Source organism: Manis pentadactyla, chromosome 1, assembly GCF_030020395.1.
Source record: "Manis pentadactyla isolate mManPen7 chromosome 1, mManPen7.hap1, whole genome shotgun sequence".
NCBI classification, from domain to species: Eukaryota; Metazoa; Chordata; class Mammalia; order Pholidota; family Manidae; genus Manis; species Manis pentadactyla.
This window is the reverse complement of record NC_080019.1, coordinates 45,523,762-45,540,801: the sequence shown is the minus strand read 5'-3', so window position 1 is coordinate 45,540,801 and position 17,040 is coordinate 45,523,762. Positions and strand designations below refer to the sequence as shown.

The 17,040-nt window shown below is 38.6% G+C and overlaps 1 pseudogene; it reads right to left on the bottom strand.

Moving 5' to 3' along the window:
- Positions 1-6,342: 6,342 nt before the first annotated feature.
- LOC118918407 (bolA-like protein 2) lies at positions 6,343-6,643 on the bottom strand (annotated as a pseudogene).
- Between the last annotated feature and the right edge of the window lie 10,397 nt (positions 6,644-17,040).

The window sequence follows — 17,040 nt, the reverse complement described above, 5'->3', positions numbered from 1 at the left end:
AGAAACAGAAAATCTAAACAGACCAATTACCAGCAACGAAATTGAAGAGGTAATCAAAAAACTACCAAAGAACAAAACCCCCGGGCCAGATGGATTTACCTCGGAATTTTATCAGACATACAGGGAAGACATAATACCCATTCTCCTTAAAGTTTTCCAAAAAATAGAGGAGGAGGGGATACTCCCAAACTCATTCTATGAAGCTAACATCACCCTAATACCAAAACCAGGCAAAGACCCCACCAAAAAAGAAAACTACAGACCAATATCCCTGATGAACGTAGATGCAAAAATACTCAACAAAATATTAGCAAACCGAATTCAAAAATACATCAAAAGGATCATACACCATGACCAAGTGGGATTCATCCCAGGGATGCAAGGATGGTACAACATTCGAAAGTCCATCAACATCATCCACCACATCAACAAAAAGAAAGACAAAAACCACATGATCATCTCCATAGATGCTGAAAAAGCATTTGACAAAGTTCAACATCCATTCATGTTAAAAACTCTCAGCAAAATGGGAATAGAGGGCAAGTACCTCAACATAATAAAGGCCATCTATGATAAACCCACAGCCAACATTATACTGAACAGCGAGAAGCTGAAAGCATTTCCTCTGAGATCGGGAACTAGACAGGGATGCCCACTCTCTCCACTGTTATTTAACATAGTACTGGAGGTCCTAGCCACGGCAATCAGACAAAATAAAGAAATACAAGGAATCCAGATTGGTAAAGAAGAAGTTAAACTGTCACTATTTGCAGATGACATGATACTGTACATAAAAAACCCTAAAGACTCCACCCCAAAACTACTAGAACTGATATCGGAATACAGCAAAGTTGCAGGATACAAAATCAACACACAGAAATCTGTGGCTTTCCTATATACTAACAATGAACCAACAGAGAGAGAAATCAGGAAAACAACTCCATTCACAATTGCATCAAAAAAAATAAAATACCTAGGAATAAACCTAACCAAAGAAGTGAAAGACTTATACTCTGAAAACTACAAGTCACTCTTAAGAGAAATTAAAGGGGACACTAACAGATGGAAACTCATCCCATGCTCGTGGCTAGGAAGAATTAATATTGTTAAAATGGCCATCCTGCCCAAAGCAATATACAGATTTGATGCAATCCCTATGAAACTACCAGCAACATTCTTCAATGAGCTGGAACAAATAATTCAAAAATTCATATGGAAACACCAAAGACCCCGAATAGCCAAAGCAATCCTGAGAAAGAAGAATAAAGTAGGGGGGATCTCACTCCCCAACTTCAAGCTCTACTATAAAGCCATAGTAATCAAGACAATTTGGTACTGGCACAAGAGCAGAGCCACAGACCAATGGAACAGACTAGAGAATCCAGACATTAACCCAGACATATATGGTCAATTAATATTTGATAAAGGAGCCATGGACATACAATGGCCAAATGACAGTCTCTTCAACAGGTGGTGCTGGCAAAACTGGACAGCTACATGTAGGAGAATGAAACTGGACCATTGTCTAACCCCATATACAAAAGTAAACTCAAAATGGATCAAAGACCTGAATGTAAGTCATGAAACCATTAAACTCCTGGAAGAAAACATAGGCGAAAACCTCTTAGACATAAACATGAGTGACCTCTTCTTGAACATATCTCCCCGGGCAAGGAAAACAACAGCAGAAATGAGTAAGTGGGACTATATTAAGCTGAAAAGCTTCTGTACAGCAAAAGACACCATCAATAGAACAAGAAGGATCCCTACAGTATGGGAGAATATATTTGAAAATGACACATCCGATAAAGGCTTGACGTCCAGAATATATAAGGAGCTCTCACGCCTCAACAAACAAAAAACAAATAACCCAATTAAAAAATGGGCAGAGGAACTGAACAGACAGTTCTCCAAAAAAGAAATACAGATGGCCAACAGACACATGAAAAGATGCTCCACATCGCTAATTATCAGAGAAATGCAAATTAAAACTACAATGAGGTATCACCTCACACCAGTAAGGATGGCTGCCATCCAAAAGACAAACAACAACAAATGTTGGCGAGGCTGTGGAGAAAGGGGAACCCTCCTACACTGCTGGTGGGAATGTAAGTTTGTTCAACCATTGTGGAAAGCAGTATGGAGGTACATCAAAATGCTCAAAACAGACTTACCATTTGACCCAGGAATTGCACTCCTAGGAATTTACCCTAAGAATGCAGCAATCAAGTTTGAGAAAGACAGATGCACCCCTATGTTTATTGCAGCACTATTTACAATAGCCAAGAATTGGAAGCAACCTAAATGTCCATCAATAGATGAATGGATAAAGAAGATGTGGTACATATACACAATGGAATACTACTCAGCTATAAGAAAAGGGCAAATCCAATCATTTGCAGCAACATGGATGGAGCTGGAGGGTATTATGCTCAGTGAAACAAGCCAAGCGGAGAAAGAGAAATACCAAATGATTTCACTTATCTGTGGAATATAAGAACAAAGGAAAAACTGAAGGAACAAAACAGCAGCAGAATCACAGAACTCAAGAATGGACTAACAGGTACCAAAGGGAAAGGGACTGGGGAGGATGGGTGGGTAGGGAGGGATAAGGGGGGGAGAAGTAGGGGGGTATTAAGATTAACATGCATGGGGGGTAGGAGAAAAGGGAGGGCTGTACAACACAGAGAAGGCAAGTAGTGATTCTACAACATTTTGCTATGCTGATGGACAGTGACTGTAAAGGGGTTTATAGGGGAGACCTGGTATAGGGGAGAGTTATTCGTCATGTAAGTGTAGATTAGTGATAGCAAAAAAAAAAAAAAAAAAAAAAAAGGGCAGTTCCTGTGTGGTAACCTCCAACGAGTTCTACACAAGGGTATAAAGGGCATATAAAAGTGTAGGCAAAGGGTCTGTTTGTGTTTATACAGAGGATCAAAGCCTAATTGGGCTACCCCGAAAATGAACTAAGATATGATATGAAAAAGAACTTCCAACATCTGCACCCTCTGGAAGACTCATGCCAGAAGATGATCATCAAAAAACCCCAACAAAGATCCACACACTGCTACAGCTGTGGATGCACTCGTCCCACCGGTTCCTGGACCTGCCATGGGAATGAGGACGGAGATATCTAAGCTGGCCTGTGCATACAGTAAAACAACAAAATTGGACTGGATCTATACTGTTGGAACTCAACCAAGAATTTGGAGAAGTGCAAATTGTAGCGCTCCAAAGTCTTACAACTACAAACTATTTATTGTTAAAAGAACATATGGCATGTGAACAGTCCCCAGGAATGGGTTGTTTTAATTTGTCTGATTTCTCTCAGACTGTTCAAGTTCATTTGGACAATATCCACCATATCATAGATAAGTTTTCACAAATGCCTAAGGTGCCTAACTGGTTTTCTTGGTTTCACTGCAGATGGCTGGTAATTACAGATATGCTTTGGTTATGTAACTATACTCCTATTATGTTAATGTGTGTGTGCAATTTAAGTAGTAGCTTAAAACCTATACATGCTGAAGTTACTCTACAAGAAGATATATCAAAGAAATAATCAATCTTCCCATGTTTTCTTCCGCCTGCTACTTCTATAGCTTTTCTTCTTCCTTCCTAATTACAACCCTTAAATAGAATTCGTGCCTCATATCAAATTTACCGAGTATCATAATTCTTCCAAGTGGTAAAGATACCTCAAGACAAATGCTGGGCATAGAAGCCACAGGGCATAAATATGCAAAGAAGTAAAAAGCTAACTTTTTCAAACAATAAGGCTTCTCTCTCACTTACCAACTTCACATTTCCCTGTATGGCCCCGGAAGATGACTGGTTAGCCAGAGACGGGTAAGATTCCTCAAGGGAGGAACAACCTAAGACAGGCACAGTCGCAGGGGGGCCATCAGGTGAGAAATTGGGGATCAACAGAGGTGAGGCTTAGAACCTCACCCCCCCGTTCTGAGAGAAATCTTCTGCATACGTGGATGTTTTATTGCCCTGGTCTAGCTTGGATTAACACATAGTCTACAGGCACACACCTGATCATCTACATGTGCTCTCTTACAACACTAAACTATGTTTTCTACCTTTATCTTGTATCTACCTACCACTTCAGCATTTTATTAAAAATAATAATAATAAAGAGAGAAATGTGGTATCCACATATAAATCAAGTATAAAAACCAAATCAGTATTCATATTTGAACTGACTGTTTATAGTTCATAATGTATGAGCAAAACCGAAAGTTTCTGTGATGACTGCCCTTGTACTGTTCACTATGTAACTTATTCATTATGTAAGAATTTGTTCTACATGTAAAAACTTGTTTGTTATGCCTCAGAAGATTGGAGACTGACAAAAATTAGGCTTGGGGTGGAATAATGATTGTGCATTGAGCATTGACTCCCCTATACAGAATTTTATTGTCGTTAACAACCATTTGATCAATAAATATGAGAGATGCCCTCACAAAAAAAAAAAAAAAAAAAAAAAAAAAAGGACAGACTTCCAATGGTAAAATAAATTAGTAACCGGGATGTAATGTATAGCATAAGGAATATAGTCAAGATATTGTAACAGCCTGGTAGGGTGATAGCTGGAACCTAGAATTATGTATATAAATGTTCTACCACTGTGTTGTACACTTGAAACTCATGTAATGTAATACTGTGTGTCAACTACCCTTCAATAAAAAATAATTATTAAAAAAAAAAAAATAATAACATGACAGTATTAGTGCTGATCCCCCAGATGGTCTCTGCGACACGTTTTGAATTTCTGTACAAACAATGCAATACAAACTACTTAATAAAAGCTGAAACATAGTGACATTATATCATAAAAAAAAAAACAAAAAACAAAAAAAAAACATCGAGATTGGAAAGGAAGAAGTAAAACTACCTCTACCTGCAGATGACATGACCTTATATATAGAAAATCCTGTGGAACCCACAATGGAACTATTGGAACTAATAAAAGAGTTCAGCAAGTTTTCAGGATACAAAACCAGTATTAAAAGTATACTATATTTCTATATATTTCATGTGTTTCTGCAAAGATATGAACACTCTAAAAATTGAAATTAAGAAAATAATTCCACTTGCAATAGCATAAAAATAATAAGATATGTAGGAATAAATTTAACAAAAGTTCAAGACACATGCACTGGAGACTATAAACATTGCTGAAGGAAATTAAAGAGTTCTAAATGACTGGAAAACCATTGCATGATCATGGGTTGGAAGACTGCGTATAGTTAAAATGACAATACTCCTTAAACTGATCAGCAGATGCAATGCAACTTTATCAAAAATTGTAGCTCAATTTTAAAAATTATTAAGGTATCATGATATACAGTCTTACAAAGGTATAACATGAAAAACTTGTGGTTACTACAGTCACCCATATTATCAAGTCCCCCATACATCCCATTGCAGTCACTGTCCAGCCACGTAGTAAGATGCCACCGAGCCACTACTTGTCTTCTCTGTGCCACACTGTCTTCCTTGTGACCCCCCACACACTATGTGAGCCAATCACAATGCTCTTCAATCCCCTTCTCCCTCCCTCCCCAATCAGCCTCCTCCACACATCCCCTTTGGTAACCACTAGTCCCTTTTTGTGAGTCTGCTGCTGTTTTGTCCCTTCAGTTTTGCTTTGTTGTTATACTCCATAAGGGAGGGAGATCATTTGGTATTTGTCTTTCTCCACCTGGCTTATTTCACTGAGCATAATACCCTCTAGCTCCATCCATGTTGTTGCAAATTGTAGGATTTGTTTTCTTCTTATGGCTGAATAATATTCCATTGTGTATATGTACCACATCTTCTTTATCCATTCACCTACTGATGGACAATTAGGTTGCCTCCATTATCTTGGCAACAGTAAGTAGTGCTGCAATAAACATAGGGGTGCATATGTCTTTTTGAATTTGGGGTCTTGTTTTCTTTGGGTAAGTTCCTAGGAGTGGAATTCCTGGGTCAAATGGTATTTCTCCTTTTAGTTTTTTGAAGAACCTCCATAATGCTTTCCACAATGGTTGAACTAATTTACATTCCCACCAGCAGTATAGGAGGGTTCCCCTTTGTCCACATCTTCACCAGCATTTGTTGTTCCTTGTCTTTTCCATGTTGGGCATCCTAACTAGTGTGAGGTGATATCTCATTGTGGTTTTAATTTGCATTTCTCTGATGATTAGTGATGTGAAGCATCTTTTCATGTGCCTGTTGGCCATTTGAGTTTCTTCTGTGGAGAACTGTCTGTTCAGATCCCCTACCCATTTTTTAATCACATTGTTTGCTTTTTGGGTGTTAAGGTGTGTGAGTTCTTTTTTTCACCCCCCTGTTTAATAAAATTTAATGGCTGTGCAGATTCTGGTCCCTCATTTCTGCTGCTCACAGGCCCACTGTTCTGGGGTCAAGGTTTTCTGCTCAAAGGCATGGATGTGCAGGAGTTCTTCCACTAGGCACGTGTTCACCAGCCGGTGTCTCTGAAACAGCGGCTTCCCCTCGAACTTGGATGACACTACGAGGACTCGGAAGCTGGACATGGAATGATTAGAAGTTGTGTCCTCCACTTCCACGTGCTTGGCCTCCAGGTCCCACTGCAGTTTTCCAGTAGGTACTGGGTACTGAGTTCCATCGCTGCTGCCCAGTGTGGGCAGCAGCCCAGCTGGGGTGAGGTGTGTAAGTTCTTCATATATGTCGGATAATAGCTCCTTGTCAGATATGTCACTTACAAATATGTTGTCCCATACTGTAGGACACCTTTTTTTCCACAGATGGTGTCCTTTGCTGTCCAAAGCTCATTAGTTTGGTGTAGTCCCATGTGTTCATTTTTGCTTGTTTCCCTTGCCAGAGGAGCTGTGTTCAGGAAGTTGCTCATGCTTATATTGGGAAGATTTTTGCCTATGTTTTCTTCTGTGAGTTTTGTGGTTTCATGACTTACATTCAGGTCTTTGATCCATTTCAAGTTTATTTCTGTGCATGGGGTTAGACTATAATCCAGTTTCATTCTTGTATGTAGCTGTCCAGTTTTGCCAACACCAGTTGTTGAAGAGGCTGTCATTTCCCCATTGTATATCCATGGCTCCTTTATCATATATTAATTGACCATATATGATTGGGTTTATATCAGGGCTCTCTAGTCTGTTCCATTGGTCTATGGGTCTGTTCTTGTGCCAGTACCAAATATTCTTGATGACTGTGGCTTTGTAGTAGAGCTTCAAGTTGGGGAGCATAAGTCCCCCAGCTTGATTTTTCCTTCTCAGGGTTGCTTTGGCAATTCTGGGTCTTATGCAGTTCCATATGAATTTTAGAATGATTTGCTCTAGTTCATTGAAGAATGCTGTTGGTATTTTGATAGGAATTGCGTTGAATCTGTAGATTGCTTTATGCAGGATGGCCATGTTGACAATATTAATTTTTCCTAACCGTGAGCACGGCATGTGTTTCCATTTATTGGTATCTTCTTTAATTTCTCTCAAGAATGTCTTGTAGTTTTCAGAGTATAGGTCTTTCACTTCCTTGGTTAGGTTTATTCCTAGGTATTTTATTCTTTTTGATGAAATTGTGAATGGAATTGTTTTCCTGATTTCTCTTTCTGCTAGTTCGTTAGTTGTAGGAAAGCTGCAGATTTCTCTGTATTAATTTTGTATCCTGCAACTTTGCTGAATTTAGTTATTAGTTCTCATAGTTTTGGAGTGGATTCTTTTGGGTTTTTATGTACATCATGTCATCTGCAAACAGGGACAATTTGACTTCTTTTTTTACCAATCTGGATGCCTTTTATTTCTTTGTGTTGTCTTATTGCTGTGGTTAGGACCTCCAGTACTACACTGAATATAAGAGGGGAGAGTGGGCGTCCTTGTCTTGTTGATCTTAGAGGAAAAGCTTTAACTTTTCACCATTACGTATGATGTTTGCTGTGGGTTTGTCATATATGGTCTTTATTATATTGAGGTACTTGCCCTCTTACCCATTCTGTTGAGAGTTTTTATCATGAATGGATGTTGAATTTTGTCTAATGCTTTCTGGCCTCTATGGAGATGATCATATGATTTTTGTCCTTCTTTTAATTGATGTGGTGTATGATGTTGATGCATTTTCAAATAATGTACTGTCCTTGCGTCCCTGGAATAAGTCCTGCTTGATCATGATGGATGATATTTTTGATGTATTTTTAAATTCGGTTTCGTAATATTTTATCGAGTATTTTTGCATCTATGTTTATGAGGGATATTGGTTGTAATTTTCTTTTTTTTTTTTTACAGTCACTGTCCATCAGTGTAGTAAGATGCTGTAGACTCACTACTTGTCTTCTCTGTGTTGCACATCCCTCCCTATGCCCCCCCACATTATACATGCTAATCGTAAGGCCCCCTTTCTTTATCCCTGCCCTTATCCTTCCCTTCCCACCCCTCCTGCCCAGTCCCTTTCCCTTTGGTAACTGTTAGTCCATTCTTGGGTTCTGTGATTCTGCTGCTGTTTTGTTCCTTCAGTTTTTCCTTTGTTCTTATACTCCACATATGAGTGAAATCATTTGGTACTTGTCTTTCTCAACCTGGCTTATTTCATTGAGCATAATACCCTCTAGCTCCATCCATGTTGCAAATGGTAGGATCTGTTTTTTTCTTATGGCTGAGTAATATTCCATTGTGTATATGTATCAAATCTTCTTTATTCATTCATCTACTGATGGACATTTAGATTACTTCCATTTCTTGGCTATTGTAAATAGTGCAGTGATAAACATAGGGGTGCACCTGTCTTTTTCAAACTGAAGTGCTGCATTCTTAGGGTAAATTCCTAGGAGTGGAATTCCTGGGTCAAATGGTATTTCTATTTTGAGCTTTTTGAGGAACCTCCATACTGATTTCCACAATGGTTGAACTAATTTGCATTCTCACCAGCAGTGTAAGAGGGTTCCCCTTTCTCCACAGGCTCTCCAACATTTGTTGTTGTTTATCTTTTGGATGGTGGCAATTCTTATTGGTGTGAGGTGATACCTCATTGTGGTTTTAATTGGCATTTTTCTGATGACAAGTGATGTGGAGCATCTTTTCATGTGTCTGTTGGCCATCTGAATTTCTTCTTTGGAGAACTGTCTGTTCAGCTCCTCTGCCCATTTTTTAATTGGATTATTTGCTTTTTGTTTGTTGAGGTGTGTGAGCTCTTTATATATTTTGGATGTCAACCCTTTATCAGATCTGTCATTTATGAGTATATTCTCCCATACTGTAGGGGACTTTTTTGTTCTATTGATGGTGTCCTTTGCTGTACAGAAGCTTTTCAGCTTCATGTAGTCCCACTTGTTCATTTTTGCTTTTGATTCCTTTGCCCGGTGAGATGTGTTCATGAAGAAGCCGCTCATGTTTATGTCCAAGAGATTTTTGCCTATGTTTTTTTCTAAGAGTTTTATGGATTCATGACTTACGTTCAAGTCTTTGATCCATTTTGATTTTACTTTTGTGTATGGGGTTAGACAGTGATTCAGTTTCATTCTCTTACATGTAGCTGTCCAGTTTTGCCAGCACCATCTGTTGAAGAGACTGTCATTTCCCCATTGTATATCCATGGCTCCTTCATCATATATTAATTGACCATAAATGTTTGGGTTAATATCTGGAGTCTCTATTCTGTTCCACTGGTCTGTGGCTCTGTTCTTGTGCCAGTATCAAACTGTTTTGATTACTGTGGCTTCGTAGTAGAGCTTGAAGTTGGGGAGCGAGATCCCCTGAACTTAATTCTTCCTTCTCAGGATTACTTTGGCTATTCAGGGTCTTTGGTGTTTCCATATGAATTTTTGAACTATTTGTTCCAGTTATTTGAAGAATGTTGTTGGTAATTTGATAGCGATTGCATCAAATCTGTATATTGCTTTGGGCAGGATGGCTATTTTGACTATATTAATTCTTCCTAGCCAGGAGCATGGGATGAGTTTCCATTTGTTAGTGTCCTCTTTAATTTCTCTGAAGAGTGTCTTATAGTTTTCAGGGTATAGGTCTTTCAGTTCCTTGGTAAGGTTTATTCCTAAGTATTTTATTCTTTTTGATGATATTGTGAATGGAATTGTTTTCCTGATTTCTCTTTCTATTAGTTCATTGTTAATGTATAGGAAAGCCACAGATTTCTGTGTGTTAATTTTGTATCCTGCAACTTTACTGTATTCCGATATCAGTTCTAGCAGTTTTGGAGTGGAGTCTTTAGGGTTTTTTATGTACAATATCATGTCATCTGCAAATAGTGACAGTTTGACTTCTTCTTTACCAATTTGGATTCCTTGTATTTCTTTGTTTTGTCTAATTGCCATGGCTAGGACCTCCAGTACTACGTTGAATAACAGTGGGGAGAGTGGGCATCCCTGTCTTGTTCCCATCTCAGAGGAAAAACTTTCAGCTTTTCACTGTTCAGTATGATGTTGGCTGTGGGTTTATCATATATGGCCTTTATTATGTTGAGGTACCTGCCCTCTATATCCATTTTGTTGAGAGTTTTTATCTTGAATGGATGTTGAATTTTGTCGAATGCATTTTCAGCATCTATGGAGATGATCATGTGTGGTTTTTGTCCTTCTTTTTGTTGATGTGGTGGATGATGTTTATGGATTTTCGAATGTTATACCATCCTTGCATCCCTGGGATGAATCCCACTTGGTCATGGTGTATGATCCTTTTGATGTATTTTTGAATTCGGTTTGCTAATATTTTGTTGAGTATTTTGCATCTACATTCATCAGGGATATTGGTCTGTAATTTTATTTTTTGTTGGGGTCTTTGCCTAGTTTTATTAATAGGGTGATGTTGGCTTCATAGAATGAGTTTGGGAGTATTCCCTCCTCTTCTATTTTTTGGAAAACTTTAAAGAGAATGGGTATTATGTCTTCTTTGTGTGTCTGATAAAATTCTGAGGTAAATCCATCTGGCCCGGGGGTTTTGTTCTTGGGTAGTTTTTTGATTACTGCTTCAATTTCTTTGTTAATTTTCTTTTTTTGTGTTGTCTTTGCCTGGTTTGATATTAGAGTGATGGTGGACTCACAGAATGAGTTTGTAAGTATTCCTTCCTTTTCTGCTTTTCGGAAAACTTAGGAGAATGGATATTAGGTCTTCACTAAATATTTGGTAGAATTCAATGGTGGAGCCATCTGGTATAGGGATTTTGTTCTTAGGTCGTTTTTTGATTACCAATTCAATTTAATTTCTGGTAATTGGTCTGTTCAGATTTTCTGTTTCTTCCTGGGTCAGCCTTGGAAGATTGTAGTTTTCTAGTAAGTTGTCCATTTCTTCTAGGTTACCCAATTTGCTAGCATGTAATTTTTCATAATATTCTCTAATAATTCTTTGTATTTCTGTGGTGTCCATAGTGATTTTTCCTTTCTCATTCCTGATTCTGTTTATGTGTATAGATTCTTTTTTTCTTGATAAGTCTGGCTAGAGGTTTATCTAGTTTGTTATTTTCTCAAAGAACCAATCAATCTCCGGCTTTCATTGATTTTAATATTTTATTCTACTCAATTTTATTTATTTATGCTCTGCTCTGCTCTTTGTCTCTCCTTCTAGTGACTTTGGTCCTCACTTGTTCTTCTTTTTTTGTAGTTTCAGTGTGATTGTAGACTGTTCATATGGGATTGTTTTTATTTCCTAAGTATTGCAATATACTTCCCTTTCAGCATGGCATTTGTTGCTTCCCACAGATTTTACTCTGTTCAGTTATTATCATTTGTCTCATTTTTGTCAATTGTCATTGTTATTGCTTATCTTCTGTTTTTATTTGGTCATTGATCCATTGATTATTTAGGAGCATGTTGTTAAACCTCCATGTGTTTGTGGGGTTTTTTTGTTTTCTTTGCATAATTTATTTCTAGTTTCATACCTTTGTGGTCTGAGAAGCTGCTTGGTACAATTTCAATCCTTCTGAATTTACAGAGGTTCTTTTTGTGGCCTAGTATGTGACCTATTCTGGAAAATGTTCCATGTGCACTTGAGAAGAAGGTGTATACTGCTGCTTTTGGGTGGAGTGTTCTATAGATGTCTGTTAGATCTATCTGCTCTCTAATGTGTTGTTCAGTGCCTCTGTGTCCTTACTTATCTTATGTCCAGTTGATCTGTCCTTTGGAATGAGTGGCATGTTGAAGTCTCCTAAAATGAATGCACTGCATTCTATTTCCCCCTTTAGTTCTGTTAGTATTTGTTGCACATATTTGGGTGTTCCTATGTTGGGTGCATAGATATTTATAAGGATTATATCCTCTTGTTGGACTGACCCTTTTTTCATTATGTAATGTCTTTTTTTATCTCTTATTTCTTTCTTTGATTTGAAGTCTATTTTGTCTGACACAAGTACTGCAACACCTGCTTTTTTCTCCCTATTAGTTGCATGAAATATCTTTTTTCATCCCTTCACTTTTAGTCTGTGTATGTCTTTGGGTTTGAAATGAGTCTCTTGTAGGCAGCATATAGAAGGGTCTTGGTTATTTATAAATTCTGTAAGTCTATGTCTTTTGATTGATGCATTCAGACCATTTACATTTAGAGTGATTACTGATAGATACATACTTATTGCCTTTGCAGTCTTTAATTCGTGGTTACCAAAGTTCAAGGGTAGCTTCTTTACTATCTAACAGTCTAACTTAACTCACTTAGTAAGCTATTTCAAACACAGTCTTAAGGTTCTTTTTTTTCCTCCCTTCTTTTTCTTCCTCCTCCACTATTTATATATTAGGTGTCATATTCTATACTCTTTGTGTATCCCTTGACTGACTTTTGGGTTAGTTGATATAATTTTACATTTGCTTAGTAATTAGTTGGTCTACTTCCTTTACTGTGGTTTTATTTTCTCTGGTGACAGCTATTTAGCCTTTGGAGCACTTCCATCTATAGCAGTCCCTCCAAAATACACTGTAGAAATGGTTTGTGGGAGGTAGAATTTATTCTCTCAGCTTTTGTTTACCTGGAAATTGTTTAATCCCTCCTTCAAATTTAAATGATAATCTTGTCGTGCACAGTATTCTTGGTTCGAGGCCCTTCTGCTTCATTGCGTTGAATATATTATGCCACTCCCTTCTGACCTGTAAGGTTTCTGCTGAGAAGTCTGATAGCCTGATGGGTTTTCCTTTGTATGTGATCTTTTTTCTCTCTCTAGCTGCTTTTAAAAGTCTGTCTTTATCCTTGATCTTTGCCATTCTAATTATTATATGTCTTGGTGTTGTCTTCCTTGGGTCTCTTGCATTGGGAGATCTGTGCACCTCCATGGCCTGAGAGGCTTTCTCCTTCCCCAGATTGGAGAGATTTTCAACAATTACCTCCTCAAAGATACATTTTATCCCTTTTCTCTCTCTTCTTCTTCTGGTACCCCTATAATGCAAATATTTTTCTGCTTGGATTGGTCACATAGTTCTCTTAATATTCTTTCATTCCTAGAGATTCTTTATTCTCTCTGTGCCTCAGTTCTTTGTATTCCTGTTCCCTAATTTCTGTTTCATTTATCATCTTCTCTAGTTCATCCAATCTGCTTTTAAATCCCTCTATTGTATGTTTCATTTGGATAGTGTATTTTTCAAAGTTTCTGTCTTGTTATTGAATTCCTCCCTGAGGTCTTAAATATTTTTCTGTGGCCCCATGAGCATATTTATGATTTTTATGTTGAAGTCTTTTTCAGGAAGATTGGTGATTTCAGTTTCACTTGGCCCTCTTTCTGGTGTTTCTGGGATTTTTATTTCTACCAGGTTCTTTTGACGCTTCATATTTGTAGTAATAACTTGGTGTAGGTGGTGCCCTCTAGTACCCACAAGCTCTACTCTCTGGAGCTGCTCATCCCCTGGAGCAGTGGCAGGGGTCACAGGTGAGCAGGCTGATGCCTGCTGTGAGGAGAGAGCTCTTTCCTGCTTCCCAGTCATAGTGCCTGCCTCCACTGTCAGAGGCAGTGTGCTGCACATGCAGGGAGCAGCCTCTTGGATACTCTCCTGTGGCTGCCTTAGGTGGGGCTGCCCTCTGGATGGTCTGAAGCAATGGCAGGGGTCACAGGCCGAGCACACATGGAAGAGACCTTTATGCTATGCTCTTGTAGTTGTCTTAGGTGGGGCTGCCCTCTGCTAGCCTGGTGCAGTGGTGGGGGAACAGATTTGGGAGCATGTGCCAGCTGTGAGGAAGGCACAGCAGGCTGCACATCATTGTGGGAGCCCTCAGAGCTGTGTTGACAGCCAGGAGGATGGAACTCCTGAAGCTCCTGAAAGTCCCAAGGTGCTGGGAAGAGTGAGCCCAGACAATTTTGTCCACCTGTCTTTTCTCCTGAGCAGGAAGCTCTGTGCAGTCCTTTCCCCTTTACCAGCCCTCTTGCTATTGGGAAGTCTCTCTGACTGCCCGCCTGTCTTTTGTCCCAGAGTGACCGGTTGTGGGGATCTGTTCTCCACAAGCAGCTGGAATCTCAGTCTCTCTGAGTATTCCCCTGTCTTCGCTTTCCAACCCCCCTAATCTCCAGAGCACCATGCAATGTAGGTTCGTGTTCCCAGAACAGACCTCCAGGGCTGGGTGTTCAGCGGTCCTAGGCCTCCACCCCCTCCCCACTCCATTTCTCTTCCTCCTGCCAGTGAGCTGGGGTGGGGAAAGGGCTTGGGTCCCACTGGTTCACAGCTTTGGCACATTACCCTTTTCCTTGAAGTCTGCTGGTTTTCCCAGTTGTACGCAGTCTGCCACAGACTTCTTTCCTGTTGCTATTTCAGGATTCATTGTATTTGCTATATTTTCATATTATGTGTGATTTTCAGAGGAGGTTTCTGTCTCACTATTCACCCCATCATCTTTTAGCCAATCCCTGCAGATGAGTTTTTTTAACAGAAATTTACAAGCTGATCCTAAAATTCATATGGAAATTGAAGGGACCCAGATTGACAAAGCAGTCTTGAAAATGAATGAAGTTGGGGGACTTAAACTTCCTAATATCAAAACTATATCTATAGTAATCATGATGGTGTGGTAATAACTAAGGACAGACATAGACTAATGGAATAGAACTGAGTACTCAGAAATAAACTCTTACATTTGTAAGCAATTGAATTTTTTTGGTATCATTAATATACAATCACATGAGCAACATTGTGGTTACTAGATTCCCCCATTATCAAATCCCCACCACATACCCCATTACAGTCACTGTCCATCAGCATAGTAAGATGCTGTAGAGTCACTACTTGTCTTCTCTGTGCTATACTGCCTTCCCCGTGACACCTCCCATGTTATGTGTGCTAATTGTAATGCCCCTGATTCCCCTTATTCCTCCCTTCCCACCCACCCTCCCTAGTCCTTTTCCCTTTGGCAATTGTTAGTCCATTCTCGCATTCTGTGAGTCTGCTGCTGCTTTGTTCCTTCAGTTTTTCTTTTGTTCTTATACTCCACGGATGAGTAAAATCATTTGGTACTTGTCTTCCTCTGCCTGGCTCATTTCACTGAGCATTATACCCTTTAGCTCCATCCATGTTGTTGCAAATGGTAGGATTTGTTTTCTTCTTATGGCTAAATAATATTCCATCATGTATATGCACCACCTCTTCTCTATCCATGCACCTACTGATGGACACTTAGGTTGCTTCCATTTCTTGGGTATTGTATATAGTGCTGCAATAAACATAGGAGTGCATATGTCTTTTTCAAACTGGGCTCCTGCATTCTTAGGGTAAATTCCTGGGAGTGTAGTCTCTGGGTCAAACGGTATTTCTATTTTTTGTTTTTTGAGGAACCTCCTCACTGCCTTCTACAATGGTTGAACTAGTTTACATTCCCACCAGCAGTGTAGGAGGGTTCCTCTTTCTCTGCATCCTCACGAGCATTTGTTGTTCCTAGTGTTTTCTATGTAGGCCATTGTAACTGGTGTGAGGTGATATCTCATTGTGGTTTTAATTTGCATTTCCCTGATAATTAGCGATGTGGAACATCTTTTCATGTGCTTGTTGGCCATCTGAATTTCTTCTTTAGAGAAGCATCTGTTCATATCCTCTGCCCAATTTTTAATAGCAATTGATTTTTGACAAGAGTTCTAAAACAATTAAATGGGGGGAAATAGTCTTCTTAACAAATAACTTTGGGAAAATTGAGTATCATTATGCAAAAGAATGAAATTGAACTTCTATCTTGCATCATATACAAAAAATAAGAGGAATCAAAGCCTCTATTATGAACTAAAATTGTAAAAGTTTAAGAAGATAAAGAGAAGTAAATCTGCATGACCTTGGATTAAGTATTGGTTTCTTATATATGATACCAAAAGTACACACAACAAAAGAAAAAACAGGTAAATTGGACTTCATCAAAGTTAAACATGTTTGTAATTTCAAGGATGCAATCAAGAAAGGGAAAAGATAACCCATAGAGTGGGAGAAATATTTGAAAATCATATATATATGGTAAGGACCTAGTATGCAAAATATGTAAAGGACCCTTACAATTCAACAATAAAAAAACAACAATTGAAAATGGGTACTGGATTTGAATAGATATTTCCCTTAAAAAGATATATAAATGGTCAATAAGCATATGAAAAGATGTTCAACGTCATTAGTCACTAGGAAAATGCAAATCAAGTCACAATGGAAAAACACTACACACCATTGGGATAGTTCTAATCAAAACAGACAATAAGTAGTCTTGATGAGGATGAGGAGAAATTGCAACCAGTAAACATTGCTACTGGGACTATAAAATAGTGCAGACACTTTGGAATACATTTTGGCAGTTCTTCATGAAGCCAAACATAGAGCTGCCATGTTACCCAGCATTTCCACTCCAAAGAATGGCAAACAGATGTTCAAACAAAAATTGTGCATGAATATTTACAACATCATTATTGTAATAGTCAAAAAGTGGTAACGACCCTAATGTCCATCAACTGTTGAATTGATTAAGGTGGTAAATCCATACAATAGAATATTAGTTAACCATAAAAAGGAATGAAATGTTGATACATGCTCCAATATGGATGAATCCTGAAAACATACTAAGTGGAAGAAGCCAGACACCAAATGCCATATACTGTATGATTCCATTTATGTGA